At 46.0% G+C, this 15431-nt stretch overlaps 1 long non-coding RNA gene across 3 annotated transcripts; it reads left to right on the forward strand.

Moving 5' to 3' along the window:
- The first annotated feature begins 7678 nt into the window (after positions 1–7678).
- On the forward strand, positions 7679–14186 carry LOC101872981 (uncharacterized). Of its 3 annotated transcripts, none has more exons than XR_004550411.1 (5): positions 7679–7844; positions 8701–8877; positions 9318–9482; positions 10876–10985; positions 11941–14186. It is a non-coding gene; the product is annotated as an uncharacterized lncRNA (long non-coding RNA). The 3 variants fall into 3 exon arrangements; XR_004550410.1 differs by having other exon boundaries at positions 9322–9482; XR_004550409.1 differs by having other exon boundaries at positions 8701–9482.
- Positions 14187–15431: the final 1245 nt, after the last annotated feature.

Consider the following 15431-nt stretch of genomic DNA (forward strand, 5'->3'; position numbering starts at 1 on the left):
GCAGCTGCCCCCGGCCCTTCCTGCCACGTTCGTGCTCTCTGGAGCAAATAAATGTCATTTAACATCCTCCCACACGACGTCCTTGTCTCTAAATGGGAGAGACGTGAATTTGCTGGATGGACACCCGGTGGACAAGGAATTGGCTGGATGACTGCACGCAGTGAGCTGTGGTCAGTGGCTCTATGTCCAACTGGAGACCAGTGAGGAATGGTGTCTCTCAGGGGTCGGTGTTGGGGCAGACCCTGTTCAACATCTTTGTCGGTGACAGACAGTGGGATCGAGCACCCTCAGCAGGTTTGCTGACGACACTGAGCTGTGTGGTGCAGTCAGTGTGCTGGAGGGAAGGGATGGCATCCAGAGGGACCTGGACATGCTGGAGAGGAGACCAACCTCCTGAAGTTCATCAAAGCCGAGTGCAGCTCCTGCCCCTGGGTCAGGGCAATCCCAAGCACAGCTACAGGCTGCATGGAGAAGTGATTCAGAGCAGCCCGAGGAGAAGGGCCTGGGGGTCGGAACATGAGCTGGCTTCAGCATGGGCTGAGCCCAGAAACCCCCTGTGTCCTGGGCTGTATCACCACCAGCATGACCAGGAGGTCAAGGGAGGTGATCCTGCTCCTCCACTCTGCTCTCATGAGACCCACACTTGGAGCACTGGATACAGTTCTGGTGTCCTCAACAGAAGGATATAGAGCTGTTGGAGCAAATCCAGAGGAGGGCCATGAGGATGCTAAGGGGGATGGAGCAGCTGCTGTACAAAGACAGGCTGAGAAAGTTGGGGCTGTTCAGCCTGGAGAAGGGAAGGCTGCGTGGAGACCTCATAGCAGCCTTCCAGTATCTGAAGGGGGCCTACAGGGATGCTGGGGAGGGACTCTTGATCAGGGCCGGTAGCAATAGGACTGAAAGCTGCAGATCTCAATGTGTATATTGTAATACCTGCTACTCCACTGATGAGCTGACTCTTACCGTGGTTGAAGTGATCTTGGAATGATAAGGGAATGTCCTGAAAGCATCAGCTCAATGCTTCAAGAGCAGCTGAAGCAAATGAGGTGCTGGCAATCTTCAAAGCAGGAATTCAAGATAAAACAGAAGGCACTGGTATGCCACCAAACCAATAGTGTGCTCTCAGCTGGAGTGCAGCATGTCACTTGACTCCCTCATCTCACTTAAAGGAAATGGAAAGGCAGTACAACTGGAAGAAGTCTGGAAAAGAGTGGCAGGCATTATTTTAGCCATGGAATAACTTCAGTAGGAAGAACCAACTTGTTTTCTTCATCCTGGATCTTTGCCCCATTTGGCCTTGAGGGAGAAGGGGGAATGAAAAAGTCTGTTCCTCTTTCTCTGTAGTTTTAAAGCAATAAGCAGCATACAAAAGTTAACAGCAACTATTATTCACTGGCCCTCCCAGTAAGAAAACAAAGGAGTGTGGGATGAAGGGAATAAGTGGTGGGTGCAACACAAACCCAAAGAACTGGTTCTGGACAGAGTATGTCATTGACATTGTTGCCACAGGGTGTTTCTGTAGGTTCAGAAATATCAGGATGAACTGATAGAACAACAATCTGTTGGGGTGTATTAAATAGAGAAGCCTTTGTGTTAGGCAGTTCTGCAAGTGCATGGAGGCAAAGAAGACATTCAGGGAGCTGTGCTACATACTGCCTTTGCTTATTAAACTCTTTTTTTCCCCAAGAATTTAATTTCTTTGACTGATGTGGAGGTGAACGTTTGGTCTGAGCTAGTATCCCATTTTATAGGAGGAGCTAGAAAAGTGCACGTGAAGAGATGTCATAGGTTACGATAATAAAGGGCCTTGAGCAGCAGGAATCCTAATTCAAAAGCACACAAAAGCTCTGAAAAACAAGAGAAAGTGGAGATTGAGGTTGTTCTTAATTATCCTTTAGTGTGTCCCGATAGACTAAATGGCATTTCTTTGTATTCTTAAAGACACAGCTCAGGTCTAGTGCTTTCAAACACTGTAGCCGCTAACTGATGGCTTCCTTGTATGTGAGGTTGTACCTTCTGAAAGCCAAAACAGAACATATTTTATTAAAATCAAAACCTGTAAGTAACAGAAGGTAAAGGTGTCTTTAGTTGTTTATCTTCCTTGTTTACAGCTTTAGTTTACTGTTAACTGCTTTATGGGTAATCCTTGTCCCTGGCATTTGTGGAAAGAGATGGAGCTAACAGCTGTCACGTTTTCATTAGATAAGAACTGAAAGATCTGGAACAGAGGCAAAGAAAAATCTTCTGCACTTATGGAAATAACACTTGTAGACATCATTTGTGATGTCTTGTTTCTTGCACTTGCAAAATGTTGTGTGGCTAGAAATGCCTCCTGTCAGTCATCGGTATATAAGTTTGTAATAGTTTTGATAGCAGATTGTATTTACATGACGTGTTGCTTCTTCCCAGATTCTGCAGCAGGTGGTGCATGGGTGCAGTGAGAGCATGCTAGGGACAATGGCACTGACAGCTTGCCAGTTCATGGAAGAACCCGGAATGGCAGTGCAGAGGCATTAATCTAAACATCCTTCTAACAACAACAGCAAGTTTGAGGTAAGTTAGACCTGCAGTGTAGTACAGTGCATTTGCATGGCTTGAAGAGTTCTAAACCATCAAGGTGGTTGAAGCAGAAATGTCAGTGAGCCATGTGTTTACCTGTGGGACTTTGTGCTTGAAGCCCCTGTGAAATACCTGTTCAGCCTTGCTTTTGGAAGGGCTGCTGCTGGATGAGTGGGGCCTTGCCCTGTAAAGAAATAGGTTCAGTAAGTCACATTTATTTAATCTCCTTCAATCATGTGAAAGTGCATAACTTCAGTGGTTTTGCTACAGGTGTGTTTGCAGCAGATCATATTCTTAAATGGTCTCAGGGCCTTAATGAACAAATATTTCTACCCTTTCAACCCAAGGTTCATTTCCGTTTGCCTGTTACTTCCTTGTGCTGTCAGATGAAAGCTGGGAGTGGAGTCTCATTTTTCTTGTCTCATCATTTTAGGCTATCTTATCCTGACACAAACAATTCTTATTTTCTTCTCTTGATATTGTTTGAAAGCTTTTTCCTAATACAGTTTAGTGAGTAATTGTTGCCTCTGGGCAGTCTTGGGGTTTGTCATTTATCTGCAGCTCTGACTCTCCTGATTTTTGTTGTTTAAAATGCATAGAAACCTTTAGGTTGTGGCAGTGGAGATCAGTATCAGCCACAATTACCACTTCTAATAAAACCCTAGCCATTAATTTGACATGCTTAAGAGCTAATGCAAACAATAGGCCATGCTTTACATTTGTTAAATTAGCTCTGGATAAAAAGATTACAGAGGGTTGTTTGGTTTTGGGGGGATTTGTTGTTGGTATGGTGAAAGTGAAGTAGCTCTTTGGTAAAATAGTATTGCAGGATGCAAAGACCATATGTTTATTTCTCAGGATGAAGTTCACATTCCTGGTGCTATCTACCTCTCCATCAAATGTGACTCTCAGTGTAATACAGAAGAGGGCTGTGATGAGTTGCTCATGTCCAGCAGCAGTGATTTCCAGCAGGATCGACTCAGCTTCCGTGGGTCTCCACAGAAGTGGAATGACTTTGAATGCCCAGGTGAGTATGCTGTGTTTCCAAGTGCAGATGTGTAGGCTATTGATGGTGTTTTGGACTCTCAAGAGAAACTAATGACACTTGTATGTAGATGTTCCTGAGATGGGTGGGAAGAAAAGACAATTGTTTTCCTGTCCCAGCCTGTTTGCTCTGAGGTGCTGCTCTTGCATTTGTTTCTTGAAAGCAGGCTCATCTGCTGTTCTGCTGCTTGACCTTTTTTTTCCCACCCTTTGGTCAAAGCATGCACTCAGTGACTGGAAGCAAATGTTGCTCTGGATTCTGTTCCAGCACAGTCCTTGTTCTGCACAACATTCACTTACATTGTTCCTGCCTTCTCTTACTTTCCACAAGAAGCACATTGGTAAAAGCCCAGCAGATAGGCTTATCTCTTCTCCCTGCTACACAAGTGCTCAGGTAAGGAGTGTGTGCCCGTGCCTTGTCTCCAGGTGTTGCCACAGAGTACAGCTGAAAAAACCTCACTCAGTTGACTGAGAGCTTCAGTCTCTTCTCTCCTAAGCCTGGTTTTGATAACACAGGAGCAAATGCTGGTGAGCTGAGGGATGACATCTTCAAGTTGTTTGAACCCACTGAGCACCATGACATTGCAGGAAGCTTTTGACTTCGGGTGCTGTCAGTAGCTGGAAACAGGCGTAGGAGCTCTCTTAGCAAAGCAGCTTGGGTGATAAAATGCATGTTAGAAACTAATGTGTTAGAGACGTTAGGAGGAGCTCTCCCCCGTGTCTCCTGGCGCCCCAATGAAGAATACCTGCTTGTCAGCTTGGAAGCTTTGTTGGCAAGTTTGTGCCTGGAGTTTTCTCCCAGTCACATCCGACCTGGCCTTGAACCCTGACAGGGATGGGGCAGAATACTTCAGCTGGCATTTAGTATGGAATTCCAGGGCTCCTGTGTTTAATCGGATCAGTGCTAAGCTGTTTGAGTGCTACCTGTCTCTGCTCCTTACACAGAGGGAGTAGCCCAGCAGTTGTCTGTGATTTTCAAAGCTTTGGTCAAATGTACAGGGTTTTTTGTGCTTTTAAAAAATAAAAATAATCATTTCTTCCCTGTTGTGTTTATTACTTGGCCTTTATTTTCCTGAGAATTTTACTAGCAATGGGTGGAAGTTCCTGAGAGGGGAGTTAATAATCAAGATCCTGTAGAGCTTTGAATTGTTAGGACACGGGTGGTCCACATTGTGTTCTCCTCTTCTGTGCCCGACACAGTTGGTGTGTGTCTCCTCCTGGGCACCAGAGTGAAAAGTGGTACCTGGTGCCTGCAAAGAGGCTGCTGACACGAGTGTGTACTGCTGTCTTCTGCTTGTCCTGGGGGTGACACAGACGGTGCTCCTGCTGGTACAGGTGAGAGGGAAAACAATCAATCAATGAATTAATCAAACAGTTAAATCCATCCAACCTCTCTGAGCCGAGTTAGTTCTGCCAAAGTAAAGGGGCTTGTCCCAGTGCATCTGGGAATGGAGAGAAATAACCTATTTCAGCATAGAAATATAACTGTAAGGCTAGAATAGGTGTTTATAAGGATGTTACTGCTGGAACAGCATGGCTGGCCCACTGCTGCTGAGGGAGAGACAGGCAGGAGTTGGGACTGGCCTTAAACTGGAAACAAAGGCTAAGGTGTGACTGAATTAGCTACCCCTGACATTGCATAGGAGCCTGCTCTCTGTTTCCCCTTTCCTTCTGCCAGGAAGAACCTACACATTTAGAGCAATGTACATTTGGGTTTGGTTTGGTTTTGTAAGAGCCACTCACCAGGTGCTGATGTAAACTACACCTTTGCAGGTTCTTCCTGAGATTAAACAATGAGCCAATGTGCTCCTGATAGCACAGGCCTTCCCCTTCACTGCTGTGTTGTGTAAGATGAAGCAGTGAAGCACACCCAGTGGGAGAACGGGTATTGAATTTACTTTGGAGAATGGGCCGTGTAATTCCCAGGAAGAGGATATGAGGGATTGTGAGAGGATGACTCCTGTGCTGAACACATAAATGTATTGGTTTTCACAAATCATGGGTGTTGATGTGTGAACTGTGTCAAGAGTCCCTTAGAAAGAAAGAGTGTTCCCTGACTAAAAGCATCCCTCTGATGATGTGATGGTGTCACCTGTGGTTCCTGCAAATCCAGAACATCAGATGCTCATGAGTTTGGCTCAAGGAAGCAGAGAGACTTGTGGAAAGGCCCCCATAGGTATTGCTGGGAGGTACTGAGGGAGTTTATGCTCTGTGTGAAAGCAGTTTCCTGCAGCTGCCCAGCTGGAGGGGGCTGGCAAGAGGACAGTGGACCTCAACAGAGAAATGTCATTAGGTTACTTCAGAGGCCACTGCTTTAGCTTTCCCTGCAGTGGCTAAGAATTACCACGCAGGCAACACACGGCAGATCAGCTGTCATATGGCAACGCTTTACACTCACAGGATGTATCTTGTAGTGTGCAAATCAAGCCTTGAATGCATGGTCCCTAAAGCACAAAGCAAGAGATCATCCCTGACTCGGATCTTTTATTGATAGGAAGAACCAGTGAGACTGTAGAGCAGTGTTTTCCCCTGGCTCTCAGAAGGAATTGTACAGCAGCCCTGGTGCTGTGTTTGCACGAGCAAACAAGTAGCTGTAATTTAGCACCAGAATGGCTTTGCCATGGAGTAGGTGGAAGTTGTAAAGTAAATCATATCTACCCCTCTAGTTAATTTTCACTTGCAAAGGTTTTCTAGTGTGCAGATAAGGTGTGTGTGCATCAGGTAAGCTGTATGTTTTCCTGAATCCCATCGTGCCAAAAAGGGGCTGACAAGAAAACTGGAGGGGGACTTCTTACAGTGACAGGACAAGGGGGGGTTGCTTTAAACTGAAAGAGGGGAGATTCAGATTGGATACTGGGAGGTTGTGGGGGGGGAATCACTGAGAGTGGCCCTGGCACATGTTGTGTAGAGAAGCTGTGGCTGCCCTATCCCTGGCAGTGCTCAATGCCAGGTTGGACACGGTCTTGGAGCATCCCGCACTAGTGGAAGGTGTCCCTGCCGTGGCAGGGGGTTTTAACTGGATGAGTTTAAAGGGTCTTTGCAACCCAAACCAGTCTGGGATTAGTGTTCTGTGGGTTAGCTGGTTTCATTGATGGCTGTTGCTTAGAGTAATTTGATTGCTTTGCCAAAGACTTGTACATATCTGAAGGGTGTTCTGCTGCCTGCTGAAAGTTCAACTGAAACAACAGCTTTTCATCAATTTAAACACATCCAGCTCAGTTAGCTGAAGATCTTTGAGTCAGTCATTGTTCAGAAAGGGTGCAAAGAAAAGGGACACACCTGATACGATAGTCTATTAAGTGAAGTGACTAAGCTGAGGTAGCCTTAACTAGGCATTGTGTTTTCTTCATAGCCCAGTCTGCCTCTGTGAATGTTCTTTTCCCTCTGAAGCACTTCTGTTTAAGATTCGCATTACTTTGCATGTTTCTGAACTGCAGCAGGTTTTGAGATGAGGCTGTTTTGGCTGCGGGTTCTGTAAAGCGAAACCTTCACCTTTTCTAAAGTCTTTGCTGTCCCCACTGCAAGAAGAGTCTGAAAGAAGATGGTCCAGTAATGACAACTGCAGCGCGTGACAGTGCTGAGGGCTTCTCTTTCCTTCCGCTGTAAGACAAGTGTTGTGCCAAGATCTGCTGTCCTCGCACTCCTCTGTCTGCAGGAATGCACACACAGTATATCCCCACCTGTATTTACACACGTATCTATGTCTGTGTGTGTTGTGTTTAACCCTGTGCCATTGCCCGGCCCCACCTCGGGCTCCTCCGCTTGGAGGTGCAGCATCCCGAGGGTCCCCTCGTTGTCTGTCCCCCGGGGGCGGGAGGGGGTGGGATGCTGCCGCCGGCCGCATGGGGGCGCTGCGGGGCAGCGGCCGCGGGCGGTGACACCGACGCTCGCCCCGCCCCCGCGCCAACGTCCACCAATGAGAGCGCCCGGGCGGCTCCGCCGGGCCCATTGGCTCCGCCTCCGGCCACGCCCCGGGCCGCGGCTGTAACCATGGAGACGTGCGGCGAGACGGCCAGAAGGGCTCCCCCGAGGGAGGCCGCCTGGTGACGTCACTTCCGTTTCCGCAGCGGTCAGGTGGGCTGCGGGCAGTCGGTGCAGCTCCGGGGCCGGGAGCGGGCGGTGTGTTCGCTGCTCCTCCTGTCCATGGCGAGAAGCGAGCTGGAGTCTGTGCGGGCCGTGGACGGGCCCTGCGTGCCCAACTGCTGCAGAGTGCTGCGGCTGCACGGCCGCAGCTTGCCCAGGTGAGGCCGGGGGGCAGCCGATGGCCGGGCCGCTTCTAACGGTGTGGGCGCTGTGGCGGCGCCTCAGCGAGGGGGGGGCCGCGGCCGGGGTAGGGAGGCGTGAAGGCCGAGAGGTGCTGGGATGGGGCTGAGTGCTGGGCCGAGAGAAGGAGCCTTGGAACTGCCTGCGGGCTGGGCGCGTTCCGCGGGGTGAGCAGCTCCTCCTGACCCCCTGTGAGCCCTGAGCTCGGCCTCTCCCATTGCTGCCGGTGCTTTGCCTGCGAGGGCCATGCTTGGATTCATAACAGTGCCTTGGGCAGCGTGGTAGGGAGACGGTTATAGTGGTGTGTGAGGGGAGCAGCAGTTGGTGGGGGAAGGCCGGCAGCTGTGCAAAGGGGTTGGGGTCGGTGTCTGTGCGGCATTCACCTTTCTGGGGGATAAATAGAGCGCCGTTCTCAAGTGCTAGGTGATGTATCCGTTGCTGGGGCTTTGGGCTCTGCGTTGGTCACAGGGTTCTGGTAAAGCTGTGAAGTTTTAAGAAGTTAATGGTAATGTTGTCTGTATTGGGTAGAGTGTAAAAGGCAGCCTGGGAGAAAGGGGGTTTATAGAAAACAGTGTTTGTCATCTTTTCCCAGTAAAATACAGAAACCAGTCGTGAAAGACAGATTAGGCTGAGGTCCTGATGGGAAAGAGAATGGGTTATCCAGAGTGTATTTAAAGGCTTTTGGTTCTTGCTTTTCATACCTGGAGCGAATTCTCTGTATTGACAGGATAGTGGAAATCAATATTGGTAGACGGCAAATGTGAGGAAAATAAATGGGCTGTCATTTTGAGTGACTTGTTAAGGGATTCTTACCCAACCATTTGTGTTTTGAAGGTTTTCTGAGCAGCGTGAGTTCAACAAGCCAAATGATGACCGTGTTCTTCATGTGGTGGCCAAGTGTGCCCAGGCAGTGATGGAAGAATTGGCGGCTATTGTTACTGCTTATGGGCTGAGTGATGAATACAGTTTTGTCTTCAAATAGAAGAGTAGGTGGTTTAAAAGAAGAGCGAGGTAACAGCTGCTTTGATGCTCCATCTCTAAGCCTCTAGTTCTTTAGGTTTGTCTTTATCTACAGACAGAAGTGAAGAGCTGGGCTGTGTTTGGGTGCATACACTATATCTAATTCAGGTTCTTCATGTGAGGCTTTGCTCATGATCTTTCAGGAAAATCTGTTCAGTGATACAGAGATTTAAAAACCAAATTGATGATAGAAACATTGGAAACAAACATTGATAGAATAAACATTCTTTTACCAAATGTTACCTTTGCCAAATTTCCTTGATTCTCAGTACTTCCTGTTCTTTAAAAGACTCTGGTTGCTGCTCTGTTGGGCTATTACTTAAGAAATGCTGCTGCCCACCAGAACAATAGGTACTTACACCTCCGATAATAGCAGCTACAAATCACATTGATGTATTTCTTTCTTTTTCCTTTTGCTTTGTGTTTGCAAGCAAGGTCATGACTCGTGTGGTCTCCCAGTTTGCCTGAAGTTATGTTTCCTATTGGAAGGATTACTTCAAGGACCAGCAGCTTCTGCACCCACCAGGATTTGATGCCAGGCTGGTATCCCAGCCACTAGAATTTAAAGGGCTACCTCAGCTGGAGACAAGCAGAATGTAAGTGTTTCTGGAAAACAGATTTGTGCAGTTGAGTTGTCTTTGCCTCTGAATAGAAATGCCTTTATTGCCAGTGTGTATAGTAATCAGTGAGGGAACAGCAGGTAGGGCGGTAGTTTTAAATCAGCAATATTAGCATCATTTTGGGTTCTGTATGCATACAGAAATATAGGCTGGAATTTGGAGCCTTCAGGTTACAGCCATATTTGTTGCACCCTGGGAGTGAGTTCAGCACAAGAAATATTTCAGATGTTAATAGAATGAATTTACTGCTTTTTGTGTTCCAAGTTTGTTTAGCCAGGGGAATCTTGAAGAGATGTGGATGTTCAATCAGTGCTGTATATTCCACACCAGAACACACCATTGGATTTACTTCCTAGGCATTTGTTGGTACCTAATCCCTATTGCTCAAACGAAGGCAACTTACTTGTTGCACAGAAACACCCTTCACTCGCTGCTCTCCAATTTCAGAATTACACAGAAATGTGTCTTTCTAGTCATTCTTACGATATGCAGTACCTTAAGAATGAATCAGAAAGATGATATCATCTCTAGCAACTGGTATTATTAATTCTGTTTTATTCCTGGCTGTTTCTTGAGTACAACTCTGAAACTAAAGCTGTTTTTTTCTGAGTAGTCACTCAGATTTGGTAAATACTCTTTCTCTCTTTTTTCTTTCTCCGTAGGCCCTATTAAGAACCTTTATAATACAGTGTTTTGGATGCTTGCACAGCGAAATGGTTTGACACCAGTGCAAGCACAGGATAGACTGCAAGTGAGAGTCTCTTTAGATCATGTTTTTTTCCAGCTAGAGGGAAAATCATAAGATTTGTAAAGCTGGACTTGCCTACCCAGCAGCCATGGCTGGATTGTCTGTTCTTACAAGAATAATTTTGTGGATGTAGATTCAACAACTTCTTCAATTGTACAGATGCTGATGTGATTAGAAAACAGTGTATTTTAGGGCAGGTATTGGTAGGATTTCAATCCTTCAGTAGCAAGTTCAGAAACCATAGAACTGTCATACAAACATCTGGTATATGTATGCATGAAGTCTTATGGCAGGATTCAGCTGGTATTGTCCCAGTCCCTTCTGGAGGATTTTGCCTCAATGTGCAGACTTGAGCAGATCATTTTGTCCTGAGTCTGTTGACTTTTGTCGGTTTGTCTGGAAAATGTAAGCAAACAGACAACAAAACCTTCTCTGTATTAACATCCTCACTTGGCAGTTGGAAATAATTCCTCTGTTGGAAGAGGCCGTTAAACCCTGTGACTTCAAGGTGAAAACCTGCCCTAAATGTCAGTATCATCCAATGTTCACCCTTTTTCTACGCTAGAGATTGAGTTTGTTTGTTTTTCTATAAGAGTGTTTTCCGTTTTCATTTCCTCTCAGGTGACTTTGGCTGGAGATGAGAATGAAGTACTCTTTTCTGCATTCAACATCAGCTACAACAATGAACCTCTGATGTACAGAGAAGGAACTGTCTGAGTATGTGGCAAAAGGTAAAAAGCTGCATTACCACTTGCTTCACGCTCATGGTTCTAGTAGGGATGCTATGGCAAGTAAGCTGCACTGTGAGATCCCCAGCTATATCCCAAATATATGTCTATGTATTTAACATATGTCTATGTATTAACTAAGCATATTTACCCTATAATGATGTGTGAGCTTATTATTTTTGGAGATATATTTGAGAGATGTGTATCTATAAGCATAGTCTAAAAACTGGTCTTTGAAATGTGACTTAGGTACAAATTATGACTGTTGAGCTACTCCATGTATCAATGGCTGAGGGGTGTTGGATTGGATGATCTCCAGAGGTCCCTTACAGCATTAAGGATTCTGTGAATTACACAAGACTGATGTTTTTGCTAGACAAACCTACTTTGTTTAATGAATTGTGCCCTTGGTTTCATAGTGTTACCAGCTTAGAAAATGCAGAAACTATTCTGCTTCCTGAAAAATGACGTTTTAATGACTGTTGTCATTTTGATATGACAATTGTTGGGGCCTGTGTCAGACTAGATCCCAGGTATTTCCTCTGCAAAGGAATTACGGCCTTTTGACCTAGTGTTTCTTCGTTTGGCCTACTATTACTTTGTTTGACCTAATTGGAATGGATAGAGGCTTCCACCTGGAAATACATTCCACTTGTTCCTTATGCATATTTGTTTCTTGGTAATGACGTTTGCATGGTTTTCCATTTGCTTTCTATAGCTCCAACTTCAATACTCTATGTTATTCAGGAACATTTGCAATCAGGTGACTTTGCAGGTCATTTCTTCAAGCCATGTGATGATGACATGCAGTTTCAGCTGTTCATGGTTGAAGTGAGAACAGGCTTTCAAAAGATGCTATGTAGTGTGCTATAGGGTTGCCAGTTGTATTTTTGTAGCTTTGGTTCTTGTCCGTTTGTGAATTCCATCTGGATCTCTTTGCTGTCTGCTGTATTTTCAGGTTAATGAAGTCATGAGGAAGAAGGTGAAACTGCCAAAGGAAGCAGAAAGAAGAAGAGGACAGTTCAAAGCAGAGGAGAAAATAATACATTTTTTTGTTTGTTTCCTTCAACTGTGATGGGCCAGACTGGGATCATCAAACAGTGTGGGTTGGAAGGGGCCTTAAAGATCATTGTCCTGGGTTCAGCTGTAGCAGTCATTTTTCTCCTTAGTAGCTGGTGCAGTGCTGTGTTTTTGGCTTTAGCCTGAGGACAGTGCTGGTAGCATCAGCTGGAGCCATGGGTGAGTTAAGTAACGTTCACTCCGATCAAGGACTTTTCAGTCTTTTCCTCTGTCAGTGAGGAGGGGCACGAGAAGCCAGGAGGAAGCGGAGGCAGGACATGGGACCGAAACCAGCCAAAGGAGTACGAACGACAGCACGTCATGGCCACTATATAAACTGGAGAGAGGTGCCTGGAAGGCCCAGATGGCTGCTGAGGTTGGGCTGGGTATGGGGTGGTGGGTGGTTGTATTCTCACCCCTTGTTATTTCCCTTCTCATTCTTGTTACTGGGGGCAGCAGTAGTGGTTTTGTATTAGAGCTGTCTCTGGGGCCCCCCTTCTCTCTGTCTCTTAGTGGGGCCCCCCTTCTGCCTGTCTCTTAGCGGGGCCCCCCTTCTGCCTGTCTCTTAGGGGGGCCCCCTTCTGCCTGTTTCTTAGCGGGGCCCCCCTTCTGTCTGTCTCTTAGCAGGGCCCCCCTTTCTGTCTGTCTCATTGTGGGGCCCCACTTTTGTCTGTCTCATGGCGGGGCCCCCCTTCTGTCTGTCCCTTTGTGAGGGCCTCCCGTCTTTCTTTTTCCAGGGCCACTGTCTGTCTCTTACCACCAGTAATAAAAATGATAAGGGAAATAATGAGGTGAGACAATACAATTGTTCTCCACACGCTGACCACTACCCAGCCCAACCCAAGCAGTGATCTGGGCTTTCTGGGTACCTCCCTTCAGTTTATACACTAGCCATGATGTGCCTGTGGTATGGAATACCCCTTTCCCTAGCTTGGGTCTGGTGTCTGGTCTCTCCTTCTTCCCAGCTTCTCATGCCACTCCTCACTGGCAGAGCATGAGACTGAACCCCCTGATAGGAGTAAAAGTGACTTTAACACACCCATGTCTTCGCTGATTGCTGTCGGCATTGTTCTAAGACTGGAGTCGAAATCGCAGCACTGCACCAGCTACTAAGAAGGAGACAAACGATTGCTACAGCTGAACCGAGGACAGTCATTCAGGTCCAACCCCTGCCATGCGGAGGGACACTTCCCACTTGAGCAGCTTGGTCTAAGTCCCATCTGAGACAAGGGGGTGGCACAAAATTCCCAAATGGAATCTATAAAACTTTAGAACCAGTTTTAAGCAATGTTAAGTTTGATGGCTTTGTAACAGTAGCAATGGAAATTTACTCAGGTGCCTGATGCACAGAAAAACAAATCGAGTGCAGCTGGAGAACAGCCTGAGGGTTCTTGGACAAGATGAACCGTTACAGTTGATGTTGTTTTAGACCCTGTGACCTTAGTACAAAATGAATGTAAGAAGAAGAGGCTCGAAGAACAGGATCCAAGGCTGAGGAGTATCTGGGAATGGCAGGGGTCCAGGATGGGCTGCAGAGAAGTAGAAGGGCAAGAGGATTGTTACGCCTGTGATGTTAATGAACCAATGAAGCTGGTGTGAGCATCTACTGCGCGTGCTTCAAAGGCTGCCAGAAGGGATGAAGATTGTTGGAAGAAGTAAAGGACCCTCAGAGCCCAGCACCACAATTCTGTGCACAGGTGGGGAACTCTCTGGAAAATAATGTAATCCATACGTGGCCTCATGACTATGTATGTATGCCCAGGGACTCTATAAGGATGGCTTGTGGAGCAAGATGGGGACTCACGTTAGGAGGAGCTCTCCCCCGTGTCTCCTGGCGCCCCAATGAAGAATACCTGCTTGTCAGCTTGGAAGCTTTGTTGGCAAGTTTGTGCCTGGAGTTTTCTCCCAGTCACATCCGACCTGGCCTTGAACCCTGACAGGGATGGGGCAGAATACTTCAGCTGGCATTTAGTATGGAATTCCAAGGCTCCTGTGTTTAATTGGATCAGTGCTAAGCTGTTTGAGTGCTTCCTGTCTCTGCTGCTTACACAGAGGGAGTAGCCCAGCAGTTGTCTGTGATTTTCAAAGCTTTGGTCAAATGTACAGGGTTTTTTGTGCTTTTAAAAAATAAAAATAATCATTTCTTCCCTGTTGTGTTTATTACTTGGCCTTTATTTTCCTGAGAATTTCACTAGCAATGGGTGAAAGTTCCAGAGAGGGGAGTTAATAATCAAGATCCTGTAGATCTTGTAGTAGTTCAGTGGTGGCCCATTCCTAAAGGGAAAGGATGGTATTGGTTATGTGGAGAAAATGCTTATAAGACTCTACCCCCCAACTGGAAGGGGGCAGGCACCTTAGGTGCTGTAATACCCAATTTTACTATTATTGACAGGTATCCTTCCGGAACCTGGATTAGAAGTTTCATTAAATGGATTAAGCAAAGGTTTAACCCTATTATTGAATGGCACACTGCATTTCATAGTTTTCTGAGAGGGCTAATTCCATCTTTGGGAGGAAGTGAATTAAAGAAAGCAATTGTAAATATCTCAGCAACCACAGAGGAAATGGAAAGTAAAGACATTGATATAATGCAGGCAGAACAAGAAGACATAACCAGCCTATCTAAAGTGCCATAAAACCGAATGGCTCCAGACATGTTATTGGCATCACAAGGAGGAGTTTGTTCCATAACCAATGAAAGTTGTTGTTCCTACATAGACCAAAGTGGCAGAATTGAAACAGATCTGGAGGAAATCTGGAAACAAACTAAGATGTTTCATGGGACGGCCGTGGATGACACCTCCTGTGGTTTCCAAGAGATATGGAAAGTTAACTTCATGGTTACCAAATCTCTCCTGGTTGAGGCAACTGGTTGCAAGAATATTACTGTTAATTGTGGTATGATACAATGTTCCCTCTGGTGTTGTAAACTATCTATGATCGATTATGAGGATTGGAAAAGGATTGAAATTAAGCACCGAGTAGAAATGGGAAATAATTTCAAAGGACTTTTGATGGTAATGGTAATATAGAAAATGTTGCAAAAGAATTTGCAAAAGGGCAGAAAAAGGGAGAATTGAAACAAGGGGAACAGAAAATCACAAAATTGAATCTAAACCTTTAAAATGAGTTGTAAGTAATGTTAAGTTCGATGGCTTTGTAGCAGTAGCAGTGGAAAGTTACTGAGGTGCTTAGTACATAGAAGAAAAACTAGAGTCCAGCTAGAGAACATACTGGCATAAGATAAATCGTTCTAGTTGAGGTAGTTTGAAGAAAAACAGGCTAGAAAAACAGGACGCAGGGATAGGGAGTATCTGGGAATAGCAGGTGTCCAGGATGGGCTATGGGTAAACTAACTGATAAGTAGGAGGATAGGAGGGTTATTATGTC

The sequence above is a fragment of the Melopsittacus undulatus genome, chromosome 19 (assembly GCF_012275295.1).
Source record: "Melopsittacus undulatus isolate bMelUnd1 chromosome 19, bMelUnd1.mat.Z, whole genome shotgun sequence".
Lineage (NCBI taxonomy): Eukaryota > Metazoa > Chordata > Aves > Psittaciformes > Psittaculidae > Melopsittacus > Melopsittacus undulatus.